The sequence below is a fragment of the Corapipo altera genome, unplaced genomic scaffold, assembly GCF_003945725.1.
Source record: "Corapipo altera isolate COAL_440 unplaced genomic scaffold, ASM394572v1 2, whole genome shotgun sequence".
In the NCBI taxonomy this organism is placed as follows: domain Eukaryota; kingdom Metazoa; phylum Chordata; class Aves; order Passeriformes; family Pipridae; genus Corapipo; species Corapipo altera.
The window spans coordinates 1,933,104-1,954,712 of NW_020884890.1; positions in this window are offsets into that span (position 1 = coordinate 1,933,104).

Genomic DNA, 21,609 nt, shown 5'->3' on the forward strand with positions numbered 1-21,609 from the left:
GTCATTCTGGAGCAGAATGGAGGATAAAATTACTGGATACTTACTAGATCTGGTCTCTTTTGGGCTTGGATTCAAGGATATTCACTTTGGAAGAAATTCCCCCCAGACTTCAGCTAATAATCTGTTCGGCCACAATGACAGAGTTTCTAAGCAGTAAAAGAAGTCGAGATCTATGTGCAAGATTCTAGTCAGGAAACTTGAGGGGTTTATGGCATTTCAGGCATACAAATGCTACTTTGGATGACAACCTTACTGATTTATTTTTCTTTTATTTTCTGTACTTTGCAGCAAAGACAGCATCTCCTAACATTTTATGTGGAATGCCTGCTCACATCTTCAAGGGAAGGGCTGTTTGGATTTTCTTTTTTTCACATTTGTGTAGTACCACGCATATATCCACATTTCTAGAATACAATACTTACGTCATGCTGTGTCAAGTCACATAAACATACTCTGCAGAGAAGGGAAGATGACAGCTACAAGCAGTCTTTTTGTACTAAAGTATAAACCTCTCAGTCTATAGCCTTCAAAGGCCTATCTTATGGGTCTAGCAAGCATTCCCAGTTTTGCTTAAATTTTCAAGATTAGTGAGTGTTTCATAAGCATCACTTGAATGTGGCATGAAATCATTATTTTAATCCTGGAATGATTCCAGCTGTTATTTTATCTCATGTTACCTTAAAATTCTTGGGTGTGATCTTTTGAAAGAATGTTCATTATTGTTGTAGTCAAATTTATGACAATTATTGTCACAGAATCACAGAATAAACCAGGTTGGAAAAGACCTCTGAGATCATCAAGTCCAACCCATGACCTAACACCACCTTGTCAACTAGACCATGGCACTAAGTGCCACATCCAGTCTCTTCTTAAATACCTCCAGGTATGGTGACTCTACCACCTCTCTGGGCAGCCCATTCCAGTGTCTGATCACTCTCTCTGTAAAGAATTTCTTTCTAATGTCTAACCTAAACCTCCCCTGGCATAGCTTAAGACTGTGTCCTCTTGTCCTGCTTCTGGTTGCCTGGGAGAAAAGACCGACTCCCACCTTGCTCCAACCTCCTTTCAGGTAGTTTTATTTGACAAGAAAATCCATTAATAGCTTAAGGAACTGTTTTCTGTTTCAAACCTAACAAGAGAATTCAATTCTAGATGAAAGGCAGGCAAAATGAGATATCTGTGAATCACTTGTCTTAATCTCTGAAAGCAAATTTCAGATCTCTGGATGTTTAAAAAAATGCATATCTACAATACTTTCTAAATAAAATAAATGGGAATTCTAAATTTGTATGACTAGGAAGCCCAGAAATTTTCTGTGTTTAAAGAAGAGCTTTAAGTTTCAAATATAAATAATAGCTACAGCAGAAGAAAGGGAAACCTGAAACACCTTGGAAAAATTAGTAAAATTAATAAAATAGATCAGGCTTGTTTGACTGTTTGGGAAGTGTATAAAGACATAAAGATTGCAAGTAAACATCAATTGACAGACAAAACCCCTGCAAAACTGTGAGACTCTGAACTACTAGCAGTTAACTGTGATCCTGCATTCAGAATAGCTGATTCTGGAAATGTATGCAGAAAGAACCTCAGTAGTTTCTAGCTGTGAAATAGTCCCGTGATAAATTCTTACAAGATTAGAGTAAGAATGACTATTGTTTCACTTAACATATTGCGTTATTTGCTTCACTTCACTCCCTAAAACTTCTTTCTCTCTGAATAAAAGCTGAATATGCAGTGTATTACATCAATTACAACATGGTAAGCACCATGGTCTGGTGTATGGGATTTGTTTATCTCCTTGGTTTTTAATACTTAACCTTATGACTCAAAAATCGTTATGCGCCCAATTAACTTCGTGTTATGTGCCCTGTGTGTTTTAAGCCTGCAGTGTTGCTTCTTGAGAAAAATTACTTTTCTACAAAGCTGTGATCGTTTTAGCCAGCAGAAGCCACACTGAGATTATTACCTTATCATGGGTCAAAAAAGAACAGATGTAGCTACTGAATATAGGGTGGAGAGGGGATAGATTTGATATAATGGAAGACAGTCATACCTTAGTTTCTTTAAAACAGTACCACATACTAGAATGTTATTCAGGTACCTTTAAAAGACAGAAATATTCTAATTTACTTTGATCTTGCATCTTTAATGGCTGGAACTACATGTCAAAGGGTCTAATGAAATTTGTAAAATTAGCACCTCTAATTCCTTTTGACCAAGGAACTGTTGAGAATTGAGGCTACACAAAAGCGCCCTGTATATAAACCTATCTATTTTTGCATTTTCTTGTTTGTTGTGGATGAAATGTCTTGCTAAGATGATAACACTTAAAAAAATACCTTCTGGGAACCTGTAAATACAACTTCTGGATTTTTCAGTTTCTGCTTTTTCAACACATATTGTGAAATAGTCATTACCTGACCATTACTCAGATTTTGGTGAGATGATCATTACTTGAAATATAAATGTAACTGTAACATTTTACATTATAATCTGAATTTATGTATTTATTTAGATTTTTGGAACACTAAACATTCCTTTGAACCCAGAACTTTTGATATAATATAAAACTTATTGTAAGTGCAACACCAAAAGACACCCCTGCTGAAAAGTCATTCTTTTGAACACTTTCAGTCTCCTCCATTCTACTGAGTACAAAATTCTGGAAAAAATAGCATTGTGCAATATAATCTGGAGGTCATCAGAACTGGGCTGTTTCAAGCAATGAGGAAAATATGAATTTCAAAGGTGCGGAGCCTTCATAAGAATGGGCTGCATCCTCTCCCTTTATTTTCAGTCTTTAAAGCTCCAGTCTGAATCCTCCTACTAATTCTAAGTGAGCAAAGGTGGCTTAAGAGAATAGAGAGTTTCCTAGAGTAAGCCTGCAGTTGCCAGTTAATTTGAGTGCTAACAACCTAGATAAAAGCAAAGCTCTACTGCTAGGCTACTCTTTCCCCACTGTTTTTGCTTTTGGCTACTTGTAATTAAAAGAACGACTATCTGTATAATGATACTTTAGGATTCTTTCCAAATAATTCCTTTTGAGGGGAATGGTGGAAATGTAAAGACTACCAGTACTCAAGTGGGTAACCTTCTGCCTAAGAACAGCCTAATTCCAGTCAGAGATAAAATTTGTTTTCTAATCTGTAACAAGGCATTCAGCTGGAGAAAAAAAAGGAAAAGTTACAAGGCACCTCCTGACTTTCTTTTTACCCTGTGTGAAACATGAGGGTACTTAGACCAGAAGTGTCAAGATTATATGTAATGAAACTCTCCACTAAGAATAAGATATTCCTTTTATTGCAACTATGAGTAAGCACATTAAATGGTGTAATAATTTGTCATCTCAAGAGAATGTGTGTGAAATGTGATAGTGGATGCTGAAGCTGATGTATGAACCTTTTGCAAAATGTATAACCTCCTACCCTGCCATGCAAAGAAACTAGTGAGCATTACATGTTCATAAAATGGGTGTGAGCCTTGTCATTAATATGCTTTTTTGATTTGGTTAACTGCTTCATCTTTGCTTATATACATCACGTTTGGTTGGTTTTTTTCAGTATATTGGAAAAGTCTGTCTGGAGCTACTGTTCAAGGTAACAGTAAAAATGGTGGCATCCTCCAGTGACTGCCCCATAAAGATGGTATGTTATACTGTTTTAAACTTGAAGGCACTAACGGCCACTGTCAATAGGACTTTGCTCTTAGACTATGAGACAACTTATTAAAAGTAAGGAATACAATAAGGATTCCAGCTGAATTTAATGGAGCTGACTCAGTTTCTTCTTGCAGTGAGGCAGAAGTACACAGTGGGCGTTATTGTCTGGTTTATTGAATTGCATGGTGAGCTTCGAGCTGAGCTCTCCCGTGCACAAAAGGGCTCCTGTGCCTGATGTTCAGTGTGTAGCTGTTGTAGTTAAAGACCAGAAAAAGGAGATAAAAATGTGGCTTTGAAAGAAAGCAAGTAGAGATTTGTAAGTAACGAAGTTACTGTTGAGATAAACGTAAGTGTGTCTCTAAGGAAACAGCCTATTTAATTTTTCCAATGTTCAGTAAAAGAGGATTTTTTTTCTAGGGGTAGTGGGCTAGAATGTGAAATAAATGGGACTACATTAAAGATATTCCAAGTGAAACCATAAAGTCCTCTTCTTAAACACAAATTGTTTTTCAAGGTCATGAGAGTTGATCGATAGCATGGACCAAAGAGACACTTTTACTAAGCCAACTTCTAAATCTTTTTTTTTGTTCTTGAGAGAGTATCAGATTTTTGAAGCCCTGCAAGACAAGGGTCAAATTGCTAATGAACATCTTTCTGCTGTATCATGATGAAATGTAATATGCTGGGCAATGAAAATTAAGGATCTGCCTGCTGGAGGGGAAACCTTGAGGTGCTATATTTCCCACTCTAGACCGCTCTGGTGTCCATTGTAATGTCGCAAAAATGATCTGCATCAACAATTTAAAAGAAGCTATATATATAGGTTGGATATTCACAAGCAACGTTTCTCAAGAAGGCAATAATGAACCTCCATGTTCTCTGCTTTTTTAAGGAAAAGTCATTGGAGAAGTAATATTTGTCTTAGCCTTATTGTAGCCAAGTAGCATTTAGGCAACAAGAACATATAGCCACTGCAGAAATATACCTGTGAGAGTCCCAAATCCATGGTGAACTTAGAGCCATGCAATTTCCTTATGAAAGAAAGGCCCTAAAACAAATGATGAGACAAAACTGTAGCTAGACTATGAGTCTAGAACTTACCATATTGGGCCTTCAGTGAGAACTGTTGTTGCAGTGTGCCACTTAAGCCTCAGATGCTTGTTTAACAATGGAAAGCTACCAGGTTGCCTAGGTGGATAATTTCCTCTGGGTAAGGAAACATAGCAATGAGTCATCTTTAAAAAGGGAAAAAAAGAAAGTAGCACTAAACAAGTAAAGTTTTGTGATATATGCTGAATTGTGAAGATTATTTGCAGAATGTTTAACATTCTAACTGAATGCATAGAAAGACATTTTCCAATTCTAAACAAATAAGCACTCTTGAATTTTAAGTATTAACAATTATTAAAAAAAATTAGTGGTCAACAGAATTAAAACAAACAAGTGTGAAGAAAGAGTAAGTAGGGGGTTTTGTACTGCAGTCATCCTACATGGTGAAGCTGGCTTATGGTTCCTCAAGGACTGTTTAGTCCTGTAAAGATTTTCATGGTAGCAGAACACATATTATTAGTTACAGATTTATTTGAAACTCAGCTCAGCTGGTGGAAGTAATTTTCCCAAAATGATTTTGTTTTTTTCTTTTTTTGTTTTTAATAAAAAAAGTGTCTATAGGGTCTCCTTGTCCAGAATTACTGTGGTGATAAAACAGATTTCTGAGCATAAAAGCATATCTGCAGCAACTCAACAGAACAGAAGCTTACAATGTTCAGCACTGAATTTCTATTCAAGGCTGACACCATGGGAATGGGTTAACATATTCACATGAAAGTATAGGCTGCTGTAAGAGTAGAAAACAAGCCAAATCATGCATACCCGGCCCCTGAAGTCCTCAGATCTTAGCACTGCAGAATGGAGAAGGTGTCTCATTAGCAGTGCTCATTAAAGTCTGCTGGAACACAGAAATGTAAAAAAAGCCATTAATAACTGTATACACAAAGAAAAGGTGACTTAGCATGTCTTATTTCCTTTTATTTCTCATGTTGGAGTGGGGAACAAAGTGAAAATTATATCCATAGAGTCACAGATTTTAACCTTAAATTGGTCTCTATCAGATGAAATCTGTTTTACTCTATATAATCCAGAGTATACCCACCTATTCTCCTGGTAAGAGCTTCTGTGGGGATAGCTGCTTTCTTATTTTGTGCCACTTTCAAAGAGAAGGTTATTGAGCCTGTTATCTTTGGTCGATTGAGTAAGTGCATCAGTTTTGGAACAATTGAGAAAGGAGTAGAAAAACAAATTTAATGCCAGTGAAACTATTTAACTGGGCCCCCATCTTGTAACTTCAACTTCCCATTCTTGCTCTCTGCTAACAGACTCCTTTTTCCTTCTGCCCGAACTTGCCTGAACAGCACTTCTTAGTACCGCTGATTTTCATCATTCGGCTAAGAGTTGACTGGCAATTGCAAAATGTGGATAATTATGTTCTACTCCCAGGGGTAGCTTAAAAAAAGTAGAGATGTGGAAGTTTCTATTTTTCTTCCCCTTTTCTTTTCCTTTTTCTGTTGAAAACTTTCTGAACTAAGTATGTCCATCCCTAGAGGGAATATTTCTCAAGAAATGTAATATAGATAATTCATCACGTTGAAATAGAATAGCATAATAAAAACAGGGGAAGAATATTCTGTAATAGAATGCAGGAAAAGCAGTGACATAGTGACATTATTCATATAGACAGGCACTAGTGAGATGGAAGCTTAAAAGGCTGCCTCTTGCTGTAGGCATGTTTCAGTTTGCTGTTCAGTACAGTTTTCCGTTGTTTTTGCTGTTGTTACAGAAAACCATTAACAAAAATAGCCATTAGGATCATGGGATAAAAAGAAATCTTAATTTTTTCCCTTTGAGAGACTTATCATCCTTCCCCTGGAATAGGACCAGTCAGGCTGTGTATCTAACTAGTTTTCTCTCCATTGTAACTGTGCTTTATTTTAGTATTGGTGGGTTCCTGCAAGGGTGACTGTACATGTGTGTAGGTCATAGTGATTTAAAAAAAAATAGTTTTTTTATTCCTTCAGGTGCCTAGGTTCTGACTTTGCTCTTAGTTTGGCACTTGCAATCCTGTACTGTTATACTCTCAGCCCCTTGATTTCTAGCAATAGGTTTCCAAGTTCCTTTAGTAGGTTTTTGCCAATGCACAGCTCTAGTATTTCCCCTATAGAAGGGATTTTCCATTTGCTTTTGCCATTTTCACAGAATCACAGAATTGATCAGGTTGGAAAAGACCTCCGAGATCATCAAGTCCAACCCTTGATCCAACACCGCCGTGGTTACTAGACCATGGCAATAAGTGCCTCATCCAGTCTCGTCTTAAAAACCTCTAGGGATGGTAAATCCACCACCTTCCTGGGCAGCCCATTCCAATGTCTGATTACTCTCTCTGTAAAAAATATTTTCTTAATATTCAACCTAAACCTCCCCTGGCACAGTTTAAGACCATGCCCTCTTGTCCTACTGCTGGTTGCCTGGGAGAAGAGACCCACACCCACCTGGCTACAACCTCCTTTCAGGTAGTTGTAGAGAGTGATGAGGTCTCCCCTGAGCCTCCTCTTCTCCAGGCTGAACAGCCCCAGCTCCCTCAGCCTCTCCTCATAGGACTTGTGCTCAAGTCCCTTCACCAGCTCTTCTCTAGACCTGCTCCAGCACCTCAATATCCTTCCTGAACTGAGGGGCCCAGAACTGGACACAGTACTCAAGGTGTGGCCTCGCCAATGCTGAGTACAGGGGAAGAATCACTGCCCTCGTCCTGCTGGCCACACTGTTCCTGATCCAGGCCAGGATGCCACTGGCCTTCTTGGCCACCTGGGCACACTGCTGGCTCATGTTCAGCTTCCTCTCAATCCAAACTCCCAATTCCCTTTCTGTGTGGCTGCTCTCCAGCCACTCTGTGCCCAGCCTGTAGCGCTGCATGGGGTTGTTGTGGCCAAAGTGCAGGACCCGGCATTTGGCCTTGTTGAACCTCATCCTGTTGGAATCAGACCAACTCTCCAGTCTGTCCAAGTCCCTCTGAAAAGCCCTCCTGCCTTCCAGCAGATCAACATGCCCCCCCAACTTGGTGTCATCTGCAAATTTGCTAATAGTACACTCAATCCCCTCATCCAGATCATCAGTAAAGCCTTCCCATCATCCACCTGGCAGGTCACCTGATCATAAAAGGAGATCAAGTTGGTCAGACAGGACCTGCCCTTCCTAAACCCATGCTGGTTGGGTCTAATCCCTTGTCCAACCTGTAGCTGTTGTGTGATTGCACTTAGGATGATCTGCTCCATAACCTTGTCAGGCACTGAGGTCAGGCTGACAGGCCTGCAGTTTCCTAGGTCCTCCTTGCAGCCCTTTTTATGGATTGGTGTGACATTCACCAACTTCCAATCATCTGGGACCTCCCCAGTGAGCCAAGACTGTTGGTAGATGATGGAGAGCAGCTTGGTGAACTCTTCCGCCTGCTCCCTCATCACCCTTGGGTGGATCCTATCTGGTCCCATAGACTTGTGAGGATCCAAGTGGCTCAGCAGTTTCCTCCTGGATTACAGGTGGGCTTTTTGGTTTCCTCTCTCTCTCTACCACCTCCAGAGGGCAGTTGTCCTGAGAACAACCTGTCTTACTGCTGAAAACTGAGGCAAAGAAAGTGTTAAGTACCTCAGCCTTTTCCTCACCTTTGGTGATTATGTTCCCTCCCATGTCCAAGAAAGAATGGAGGTTTTCCTTGCCCCTCCTTTTGCTACTGATGTATTTGTAGAAGCACTTCTTGTTATCCCTAACAGAAGGGGCTAGATGGAGTTCAAGTTGTGCCTTTGTCTCTCTAATTTTCTTTCTACATGACCTGAGTATATTCCTAAACTCTTCATGAGTAGCCAGCCCTTTTTTCCATAATCGGTAGGCTCTCTTTTTTCTCCTAATTTCCTTTAAAATTTCCCTGGTCAGCCAGGCTGTCTGTCCTCCCCTCCAGCTCGTCTTTCAGCAGACTGGGACAGCCTGCTCCTGTGCATTCAAGACTTCCTTCTTGAAGCATGTCCATCCCTCCTGGACTCCTTTCTTTTCAAGGGCTGTTGCCCAAGGTATTCTCTGAACCAGTCTTCTGAGTAGGCCAAAATCTGCCCTGCAGAAGTCCAGGGCAAAAGTTTTATTGATGGCCCTCTTTGCATCCTCGAGTATTGAAAACTCTATTATTTCATGGTCACTGTGCCCCAGACAGCCTCCAACCACCACATCTCCCACCAGCCCCTCTCTGTTTGTGGACAGCAGGTCTAACGAGGCCCCACCCCTGGTAGGTTCATTTACCAGCTGAAGCAGGAGATTATCCTCTATACACTCTAGGAATCTCCTAGACTGCCTCTTCTCTGCTGTGTTGAGTTTCCAGAAGACATCTGGCAGGTTAAAGTCGCCCACAAGGAGAAGGGTTGGCGATTTTGAGACATCTGCCAGCTACTTGTAGAATAATTCATCACCCTCATCCATTCTGTCTATAACAGACTCCTACCAGGATGTCAGCCTTGTTGGCCTTCCCTCTGACTCTGATCCACAGGCACTCAACCTTATCTTACTGACTTCAAGTTCTACAGAGTCAAGAGACTCTCTAACATATAGAGCCACCCCTTCACCTCTCCTACCTTGCCTATCCCTTCTGAAGAGCTTGTAGCCATCCATGGCAGCACTCCAGTCATGTGAGTCATCCCACCACGTTTCCATGATGGTGACTACATCACAGCTTTCCTGCTGAACAGTGGCCTCCATCTCCTCTTGTTTGTTACCCGTACATTGGTGTACATGCACTTGAGCTGGGCTGCTGATTTCACTTCTAACTCTGGCTTTCCACCCTTAGGCTCATCTCTGGAGAGCTTTGTTTCAACTCCTTCTCCTTCTCCCTTCATAGTTTAAAGCCCTCCTGATCAGCCCTGACAACCTATGGGCTAGACAACTTTTGCCCTTGCTAGATAGATGAAGCCCATTTGACTCTAGCAGGATTGGTACCATAGAATTTGCCCCATGGTCGAAAAAACCAAAATTCTGCCGGTGGCACCAATCCTTTAACCACCTATTGATAAGATGGGTTTTCCTACTCCTCTCCTCATTCATCCCTGCTACTGCAGGAACTGAGGTGAACACCACCTGTCCTCCTGTCCCATTAACTAATGACTAATTGATCCTGCGCCTTGAAGTCCTTTTTAACTAGCCTGGTACCTCTTTCATTAATGTCATCACTGCCAGCCTGGACTACCAGTAGTAGATAATTATCAGAGGTCTGGATTATCTCAGGGAGCGTCCTACTAATATCCCTCTCCTGGGCCCCAGGAAGGCAGCAGACTTCCCTATGGGATGGGTCCAGTCTGCATATAGGGCCTTCAGTTCCCCTCAGAAGGGAGTTGCCTACTACAACTACCCTTCTTTTTTCCTTTATAGCAGTGGTTGTATCCATCTGGTAGATGGGGTGCAACCTGGAGACCCTCCAGACAGATCCTCTTCTTGACTGCCCTCTGCCTGACTCTCTGGGTCCAGGGCCTCAGACCCGTTCTTTAAGGGCACTGTGGGAGGTGATGGGCAGTAGGAGGGGATTCCTTCACCTTTTTGATCAGAGACCTGTTTTCGTTCCCCTCCATCTACTTGGTTTGCTCCATCTGCCTGATGGCAGGAGGGGCTTCACTGTCTCCTGATGGACTTCTTTTGGGGTCGAAAAGGTACGACTCCACCACTGTATTTCCTTTCACTCTCCCTAATACTTCTTAGCCTCTCCGCTTCTTCCTTGAGCTCTGCCACTAAGCACAGCAAATCATTCTCCTGCTCACATTGTACGCAGGTGTCTCTCACACTGTCCTCTGGTACTGACACCAGGCTCAGCCACTCTGTGCAGCCAGTGACCTGAACAGCTGCATCCTTCCTTGGAAGTTCTATCTGGGCTAGCGCACTCCCCCTGAGAGCAGCAGCAACTGCTTTCACTCGTTTGGAAACCACTGCTGGGTCGAATTGAGTTGCAGAAAAAACCAAACCAAACCAAAAACCCCAGACAGTCACAAACCTACCTCAAAGGCCACCAGAGAGAGCTGGGAGGGTGGCTGTGCACCTCCTTCTTGCCCTGCCTGCACGAACTGCCGAGTAAACTGTCGTGCCACGCTATCACTGAGGCGCCACGCCCCCGTTTGCCCACTCCTTGAAGGTCAGCTGGGCTGAGCTGGTCTAAGCTAGGAGCAGGTTCTCCCTGGGTTTCATTCACTTTGTGTGATAAATGCACTGAGATCCAATAGGCAAAGTTTTGCCATCCTGTTTCTCCATCCCTTGCTCAGCCTCCTACATTAGCATAGCTGTAGATGTTTATGACTGCCAGACAGTCCATTTCTTGCTCCATTCACTTTTCATCCCTATTTATTTCCTGGACAGATGATGGCAGAAGACCTCTGAACATTCTTATTGCATTTAATCCCCCTCTCATGTCCTCAGAGTCCTCTTCGAGGACAGAATATTAAGACCAGACATGCTCGGAAGTTTGTATTTAAGCCGTTTTAGAAAGCACTGCGTTTGAATTTTCCTGTTTCTGTTGCCACTAGTAATCTTTAACCTTTTTTTAACTTCTTCATTTTGCTAAGAAAGTTGGAAGTTTTACTCTTCCTGTTTCTATGCTCTTTTTATTCTTTTTTCGTATTGAGAAGGAGGGAAGAGAGAACCAGAAAACACCACCTTAGAGTTCCAAGTGCCCTCTCTACCTCTCCAAAGGATCTGAGAGACCAGAAAGACAGCTGTGTTATTTCTGTGGAGATTTGTTTTCCATTTGATCACGCTAAGATCAGTCAGGGTGAGAAAAAGGTGTTTGAGAAGTAAAACAAAAGTTAAACCATGCTTTTATGTGAGCTTTACTTTTTTCTTTGAGGACTTCTTTTCTCTCATATTTTGAAGGACCAATAGTGTTGTCAACTATAAAAGATTAGATCTTCTGGTGCAATGTGCCAGGGTTTATAGGATCAGGCAGGGCATGGTGAGGGTTTTTCTGGTTGCATTTTATCTTCATAAATTCAGAGCATTGGCTTTATGTGCTTGGCTTGAGCAATGAGGTCTCACTGCTTTCAGTGCATTCTTTCTAGCAGCAGAACAGTCTACCCCTTCAGTATCCTTCTTCTGTTTTCCAGCTCATAATTTCAGATAAAACACAAGTTCCTGAAAAGCTCTATTATCTCTCCTGGTTATCTTTTCTTTACTGGAATTCAACACCAAGGATTTATCAGCTTTGGTTTTGCTCAGTTATGGAAAAGCAAAGTTAATTCTAGGTTCAATGAGATAGCATTTCTCTGCTTGGAAATAATTCAGCTTTGATCAATACCATGTTAAAGGATACAGCCCAGATACAGTAGGGAGGCTTCTACTAGTTTTACTGAAGACTTGAAAACCAGAAAAGTTCAAACATTATATATATGGGATTCTGGGCACAGAAGTTTCTGTAGATTGGTGGCAGCACGCTATGCATTATGGCATGACAATATTCCTAAACTCAGCTCTGCCCACCTCTGTTATAGAGATAACACAAAAATAACAATTACGGAAGAAGAAGGGATGAAAAGGCAGCAGATACTCCTGGTGCAGGAAGAAGAGATTGGAATGACTTGGTATTTTCCGTTACAATCTTGGGTTGTGGAGTTACTTGATCTGCTGTTGCAGGAGGAGCACATTCATCATTTTTGTATGGGGAAGATCCTGGAGGTCACTGTGTCTGATCAGTTTCATGATCTAGGGGCTTTCTGCTTTCTGGTTCATCGGAGCTAGATCTGGTGGCCACAGGGACTGAGGAGATCCTTTCTGTCCCAATCCAGCAGAGCCAGACTGCTGCTATTCTCATTTGTAGATTCAACCAGTAGTGAGGCTGTGCCAGTTTGTCCAGAAGGCACCTACATGCACAGACACACAGTGGTTGGCCATACAAATCACTACAGATACCAGTGCTTTTGTCATGAAAGAAAACAGTGTTCACGTGTCCATAAACCACAAAGACAACCCAAACCTTTTCCTCCTCATTTACTTCCAGGGGTTGCAGTTTGCGCCGTACACACACACACACACACACACAGACACACGCACACACGCAGAGTGAAGTGCTGTGGGTGTCTCCCAAAGCTGCTTGGTCTATCTAGAAACTGGCCCTCAGACTTGGTCTCCTCCTGTTGCTGACTCTGGGGACTCTGGAACCCCGAGGCAGATGGTTCCACCTTGGTGGCTGACACTCTGATCTGGCACGCTGTCTAATGTCCAGTCTGATTTGGAGGTCACTAGAGCTCATCCACATGGACTCAGAAGACAGACCTCACCCACAGAAAAGATAGTGAGAAAAGTAGGAAGAATAGAGGAGGCATGACTGAGATCATGCCCAGGACTCAGTTACACAAGTGCACTAACCTGCAGCTGTTTTTTCGTAATTGGCTTTTTCCATACCCAATACTCCCTGTTCCCCCATTCTTATTCCTCTGTGGTTTTCTTTAGTTCATAGAGGAGAGGAAGGAGAACCAGATTCTTGAACAATGGTTGTCAACTACAACGCTCCTGTAATTTTTTGTTGCAGAACTTATTCCCATCCCAAACTTCTGCCTGGTCAAGCTGGCTAGGAACTAAGTACTGTCATGGTGAATGCTGCCACTTCTGTCTTGTGTGTCCCTTCTCCTAGTGTCCATTAGATCACACAGCTGACCAGGAACATTTATGCCAACATGACCTCCAGACTGATCAAACTTATTGTTGCTGGCAGTGCTCCCCTGGGACAAAGTTGTTGCAGCCTTTTGCAGAGTGTATCACAATTCTTCCTTCTCCCAGGCTCCTCACCTTACTTGTCCTCAATGTGCTTTGCAGAAATGAACTTAAGGGACTTATGGTTGTTTCCCATACAGGGTGCATCTTCCACAGGAAGTCTTGTTTGTGTAAAGGGAGCATAATGAGAATAAAATTATATTGTCTTTATAACACTAATCACAAATAAATAATTATATCAATGTATGGTGATAAAATTCTATGCAGAGATGGGAAGCAAATGCTGTCCTCTATTTATCATGTGGACTTCTTTCCTTGAAATGAAGTAATCACTTCATATGCATCTACAAGGTTAGAGAATGTCCTAATAATACTGTAAACTAGAAGGCATCCATAACTGTAAAATGATGGCCCTTTATTCAGACATTTGCAAACATTAATAAATAACTCCTCACAATGACCCTTTGAGATGCTCTCATCTGTATTTGACAGAATGGGAAACAGATAAGAGACTATGAAAGGATGGAGAAAAGGTCAGAGACTAAAATTTGTGAAATCGTGTACATCCCTGTTCTGTCTTTCAGTTAATGACCTTCCCTAATGTCCTTCAAAGCAATCTATAGTCATTTTACTTGTATCTTTAATGTTTCATTCAATGTGTAATGTTAATTCACAGTGTAAGATCATGAATAATGAAGTTTATAGTACACAGGTAAGGTAGCTATTGATTTACACAAGGTATATGTCCCTTATTAATCTGTAAATACTATGCAAATATATGCATGACAAGAAATTAAATCAATACCTGTCACTTCTCCTTTCAGTCTGCATGCTTTTATGAGTATAAATTTGACATTAATACTAGTTTACAGGAATGTACTTGCTGAGAAAGCAATGATTTACACTAGTGTGCAAATCACTCATAAGCTGAGATTTTGAAAACAGTGTGTGTAACCTGGACCTGCTGTCCCTTGAGTGCCATTTTATAGATGATCTTAAATCCATTCATTATACAGATTGTTTAAGTGTTAAATTGTAATTTCTTGCTTTTAAGTTTTTAAATGGCCTGGAACTGTAATACAAAACTCAGAGTAAGAAACAGAAATATGGCAAGCAGCTTCCCATTTCTTGGATAAACTATCTTTAAAGTCCATCTGAGAGGTAAACAGTGTTAGCTTCAAATGAGTGTCTGAATTCTAAGCTTGAAAGTATAACAAGGATGTTATCTTGGAAAGTTTGCAAATGAAAGAACTCCAGTATCATCCTCTTTTCATGAAGCATGCTTCAAATCAGCAGCTGCTCTCCAGCAACTGCAATGTGAAGTGAGGCATTCACACATAACTCTGTACTTGGCATGGAAATAGATCCTTCCTCACCTTATGGGGCCTGGGAATTCTCTGTACTTCTCCAAAGTTGCTCCGTTTTCAGAACTAAAATTCTTAGGTTGATGTTGGAGAGGAAACTCTTATGAATTTACTTTTCCCAGATGAGAAGGTAGTTTCCTAAACCTGAGAAGAATTACTTAGATAATTTACTGCTATGTACAGCAAGGTAGAAAAGCAAAATGTACTCCTTTGGGTAACAGTTAAAGGTGAAGGTGTAATGAGAGATGAGTGAGCCCTAAGCAGAGCTTTATGGACAAATGACAGAAGGTCCAGAGGTCCAAAGGTTGAAGAATGGTGCAGAACAGGAGAAGATGGAGAGAGTCTTCTAACAGTGCTGTGTGGCAAGAAGATATGAGACAGCAGGCATAAGCTGAAATGAGAGACCTAGACTAGGAAAAAACAATTTTTAAAAAAAGGAATAATAAAAGTAACAAAGAAAAGAATTTAAAACAAATATAGCTAAAAGGAAAAGGACTTTTGCCATGAAAACAGCTAAGCAGAAGAGCAGGTTTCTCAGAAAGGTTGCTCAGAAAGGTGGCACAGTCTCTGTCCTTGGAGGTTTTCAAGTCCCAACTAGATAAAATGCAGAGGAATCCCACAACTGATCCTTCTTTGAGCATGAGGATGGACTAGAAACCTCTTGAGGTGTCTTCACACCTCAGTATCCTATGATACTGCTATCTGCAAGGATATTAGCAGCAACCTAAACCATGCAAAGCACCTGCTTATATGGAATGTTGGTGATGTTTTATATGCTGAGAAGACAATTCCCTGTCATCTGGATCTTGTGATAACAGTGATAATAAACATTATAATAAATATTATAATGAGGGAAAGGGAAAACTCCCCTAATTTTTAAGATCTTCTGGACAGTCTCTATCTGGAAAGGGAGAAGAATTAAACATTAGTGTTGGGCAGGAGACATAGTGAACATAGAGCTTTGGATGGAACTCAGGAATAAAAAGAGAGTTTATGAACTTCGGAAGAAGGGTAGGGAGGGATACAAGGATGCCATGAGGTTATGTGGGGAGAAAATTAGAAGGGCCAAAGCCCAACTAGTGGCCACCGCCATAAAGGACAATAAAAAATATTTCTATAAACATATCAGGAACAGGAGGAGAACTAAGGAGAATCTCTGTCCTTGACTGGATGTAGAGAAAAACATAGTGACAAAGAAAGAGAAAAAGGTTGAGGTACTTAATGCTTTTTTTGCTTCAGCTTTTAATAGCTGAAGTACCAGCCCCCTGGGTACCAGCCCCCTGAGCTGGGATGGGGAGAAGAATAAAGCCCCCATGATCCAAGTGGAAATGATAAGTGCTCTGCTGTACCACCTAAACATGCACAAGTCTGTGGGGCTGGATGACATCCATCCAAGGGTACTGAGGAAGCTGACAGAAGTGCTTAGCCCCTTTCCATCATTTCCATCCTGGTTAACCGGGGAGGTTCCAGGTGGTTGGAGGTTAGCCAGTGTGATGCCCATCTATAAGAAGTGCCAGAAGATCATCCTGCACGTCCTCATATGGCACACGCAGGACAACCCGGGGACCAGACCAGCATGGATTCATGAAAGACAGGTCGTGCTTGACTAACCTGATCTCCTTTTAGGACCAGGTGACCCCTCTAGTGGATAGGGGAAAGGCTGTGGACATTGTTTACTTGAAAAGCCTTTGACACTGTTTCCCACAGCATTCTTCTGGTGAAATTCATGTCTGCTCGTGAGTTGGATGGGCTGGTGATGGGATAACAGAATCACAGAATATGCCGAGTTGGAAGGGACCCACAAGCATCATCATGTCCATCTCCTGACCCTGCACAAGACCATCCCCAAGAGTCACACCATGTACCTGAGAGTATCATCCAAACTCTTCTTAAACTCTGGTGGGATTGGTGCTGTGACCACTTCCCCGGAGAGCCTGTTCCAGTGCCCAACCACCCTCTGGGTGAAGAACCTCTTTCTAATATCCAGCCTAAATCTCCCCCACACAACTTCAGGTCATTCCCTTGGGTTCTGCAAACATCTATAAAGAATTCTAGAAGGAAATATAGGTTCTTCTTTGCTGCGTAACTGTGCATTTTGCTGTTTTCAGAATACCTGATTATTTTTTGATAGGGTGAGACATTGAGAATCAGTGGCCAATGTCTGAGTAATAGCTTCATTACTTTGGTGGTAGTATTTATAGCATTTTACTTACTGATATATTATGAGAACAGAATTTTTCCATATATGAACATGTCTGAGTTCAATCAGGATCTGATACATGTTTTTTTGAGAGAAAACAAATGTTTCTTCTAGGGAGTTGTATGTAATGAAATATCTGTTAAAAGAATACATTGAATCATCATGTGATAGAAACAGCATGAGCAAATTCAAGACACTTGTTCTTAAGAAATATATGGGTTTACTTCTCTAAGTTGTTTTTTTCCTCTCATTTTAAAATCAGGTTTCCATCTTAGCATCTTTGCATATCCTGAAACAAGCAAGACAAAAAAGTGATGAACTGGAGATTGTGGTCTGGGAATTTTCTGCATTACTGTGAGGTGGAAGTGTTGTAAGAAAAGAAAAATGAAATATATTTTTTAAAACACAGCTTTGAGGACCCTAGAGGTTCAGTTAAGCACTAAGCACGAACATCTGCAGGTTTGAATTTCAGACTTCCCCAATGCAATGACCCCATTTCACTACAAATTGGTCTCTGTACTCAGCTGGTTGCAGATTAGTTAAAATCAATCTCTTTCTGCTAAGTGTCCCACTTCAAAAATTCCTTCAGAAGTTTTCACACTGAATACATTTCCACCTGTCAGTTCACATGAACTGATCTCTGTCTTCCAGGAACAAAAAAACCATCTGAACTAACTGTTGATGGAATTTTATGACTCATTGAAGCCCAGAGCTATGTGAAACTGGCTTTAATTTCTAAAAATCAATAATACGTTTAAGCTATGTGTGCCTCTGATAGTCTTATCCTAGTGGAGAAGCAAATGTACTTAATATAAAAGGTGAAAATAGATTTTCCTTCAATTTTAGGCTGAAGCAGTGTTTCTGAATATAACTCTGATAACAAAGCTCAGTCGTTGGGCGTAAGGAAACAGTTGAGTAACACACTGCAGGCATCTGTGCCTGTTGCAATGGAAGAGAAAGACAAACCCCTGTTGGCAGGGTTTTCAAAACAAAAATTAACTTTCTGGAGTTGAATCATTTCCTGATGGGCTGATAATGCCATGAAATCTGTTTGCCTTAAACATTACTATTCTCTTTTTCCTGGTGATGTATGGAGCCCAATGTATGCCACAGTCATTTGATAGCCTATGATTCACAACACAGTTTCCTTCCCCCTGCAAGTCTTTTGTGTCAGTCAGAGAGAAGGAATAACAATCTGACCCTGGGTATGTATTGTCTTGCTTATACCACTTTGAAAAGCCACAAAATACAGCATGAATTATAGGTGTTTCATATTTTTTTTTCAGATACTGTGAGCTTCTCATGTAAACCCAGTAGAAAAAAATGAATATATCTATGTTATTGATGTTCTACCATCCCTGCAATGAAAAAATACAGGAAGAAACATATATACATATATAAAAATAAAAACAAGTCACATTTCAGAAGTCTGCATTTGCAGTGTTCATTCCTCAGCTAAAGGAATGCAGCACAGTCTTGGTGTGTTTCCCTTTTTGCTTTCTTACAACAGTAAGAATTAACATCCCTGTGGGCTGCATTCATAGAATAAATTTGTCCTTGGCTATCTCCGCTGTAGCCCTTTGTTAGACCTCCCTTAAACCATCCTTCTTGCTTTGATACCAAAATGAGGTTCTCACTTTACTACATTGTCTGTATTTACTTGTTGGCCAATAACTTTAACACTATTAATTGATTTACCACTGATGCTTCATTACCAGAGGAGCGATAAAAGATCACATGAGTGATGTGAGACACAAGTTGTGTCTCTCCTTTAGTATCACCACTAGACACCGTGGAAGACCTCAAGTTTCCAGCATGTACATTTAGTAATTAGATTCAGAATAGTGCTAATAGCAAAACCTGGTGATACAACACAAAAGCATCACTTTTCCAAGATATTTTTCAAAATCTTCAAACTAGTTGACATGAAGTAGTTGAAGAAACTGTGAAGAAAAATGAATGAAGCTAAGCATTGTATTGTAGTTTTTTAAAATGCTTTGCCTTTGTCTAATCTCCAGATGTCACAAAGAGAACAATGATGCTATAGCAAGAGAGAACTTGTGTTTACTATATGGCAGATGATAAGCAGTTTTAACTAGAGTCCTGTGACTATACATTTGCAAAAGAGTAATGGAAATTAAGAACCTGCAGAAAGAGTCAGAAGATAAAACTGGTTTGATGCAGAGTTAATTTCATTAGTCCATTAATCTTACTTCTGAGCTTGTTTAAAAGAAGGAAATTTGCAAATGACTTTGAGTTCTACAGGAAGATAACTTTAATTTTATGGGGCACTTTTACTCAGAAGTAGGCATTTTGCAGATGAAAGCATATGGTGTTGGAATTCTTCCTGTCTGTTGGCAGGATCAGATGATGCCAACCCACTCCAGCCTTCCTATGCTGTGGCACTTTATGTAGCGTTTTTGCCTACTGATAATGCATTTTCTTACAGAAGAACTCACTATAAGAAGCCAGTCATTGCGAAAATCTAGTTACTGGATCACAGAGAGATTAATAACTACTCTGAAATACTCACCAGCCTTTAATAACCACTAATGCTCAAAAGCTTTGACTAAGATAACCACTTTCTCAGGCTCCTCTAAAAGCACACAGTCAAGAGCTGCATGTAATTTTTTCCAGATAAAATGGAAAAAGACACTTTCTTTAGCACTCTAGGATCTATCTTGTAACAAACCAGCTAGAAAATAGAGCTGTGTCTCTTCAAAAGCTCCAGACTGCGTGATATTCAAAGGCTATGAAGGATTTCTACATCAGTTTCCCATCCCTTGAAGGAGGAGCAATTTTAATAATGGAAATACTTCATGGAGCCTTCACATCTCATCATTCAATACCATATTTTGCCTACTGGTTCAATCCTGTTTTTTACAGCAGTTGAAAACAAACAAACAAACAAATCCTCACAATCATGTTCTTGACATAATGTCAGACTTTTTCTTTACTGAAGTAGGAAAATGTAGGTAGCTAGCACAGGAGGTATTGTAGCTTTCTCAGATATGGGGTTACAAAGCAAATTATTCTTGCTCATATTCTTTGTAAAAGTTGTCAGGATGTAATGTGTTGGGTAATTTGCTCTGTAGTTCTGTATACTGTTTTAGTCTCTTCAGCACTGTGTAACATTCTCATGGTGTAGCAGCAAGTTTCTGCTATTCAGCTCCTTCAAATAAAAGCAGGTTACTGAGATGCATTAAGTGCACCTGAGTTTTAATAAAAACATGTTTTATTGGCATGTTTAGTGCTTCATTTATGATTGAAGAATTCCAGATGCTGTAAGAGCAATAGTGTATACAATTTAAACTTGTTCTTAAGAGGAGAATTTGTTTACTTCTTATGTACATATTTAATCATGGTAAATTGGATACTGGATTATTTTCTGTCTTTTCCTGTTAGCTGAATGTTACCATTATCACTACCTCTCAGAACTGTAACATAAGGTGCACTTGCAGATTCTGCCATTTATGAGGAGAATTGATTTCACCTGTATCTTCTGGTTTATAAAAGCAGTATGCATTCTTTATTGTCTATTCTCTTACATGCCAGTAAAATTTTTCATTTATGCTTTTCTGTTTTAGAAATGCTACAATAAAACAAGTCACTGAGACTGTGATTTTACTGGAAACACTACATGTGTATTGTATCCTGTTGAAAAAGCAACACCTATATACCTTAAGGAACTTGCATCTATCTGCAGCAATCTCTGATAGATAGTATATTGTGATTGTCATTAGTTATTTCAGTTACTGGTATCAGAACGACTCATATAATTATCTAGAAGTACAGAGCTATTCCGTTCATGTACTAAATGGAGAATATTTGAACACATGTTAAGTTTCAACAAAATCTGTGAAATCATCAGTTTCCTTTATGAATTAGAATCATATATCAAAGAATTTCAGTATTATTTTGTGAGGTTTATATTATTATTTTTAAACAGCTCTTACATATTTTGTCTTGGAAACAACTCCAAATGCAAATACACTTTTTCTATAAAGTTAAAAAAATCCTCCTTGCTCTTGGCCTGGATACTCTCGGGAATACATGAGGATTTAACCACAAGTGAAAAGTCATCTTCTTCCTGGAAGAGAGCAATATTTTCTGCATTTTGACTCTAACTTTTTTTGCCTGATGAAACTGAGGCTAAATAACAAAGACACCATACACAGAATTCTAGTCCTTACTGCTCCTGGTAAAACATGTAAAATTAACTTAAGACCATTTACCTGTCTCTTTAGTGATTTTAATTCATCTTTACTCAAGGGAGATCTTTTATCTTGAGGAAATCTCTGTCAGAAGACATTGATGTAGTTAAAGAGGGCCATCACAACCACTTGTGATTTGTAAAGCAGTTTGTTCAGTGTGCGTTAGAGCATGCTATAGCAAGGCAGGAGGTGGATTACAGTGGGTGCTAACCCTTCAGGTGTCTATTTTATTAAGGAAGGCTGGCAATACTCCATTAACTGATATGTCAAAATCTTAAGGGTACAAAATGGCAGGTCACATTTCACCAGCTAGAAAGATACATTGCTGTCACATTTGTTGTTTCCCATAAATGCATATGCATCTGGGGGGCGCCACGTAAGTACCTCACTATACAATAATAG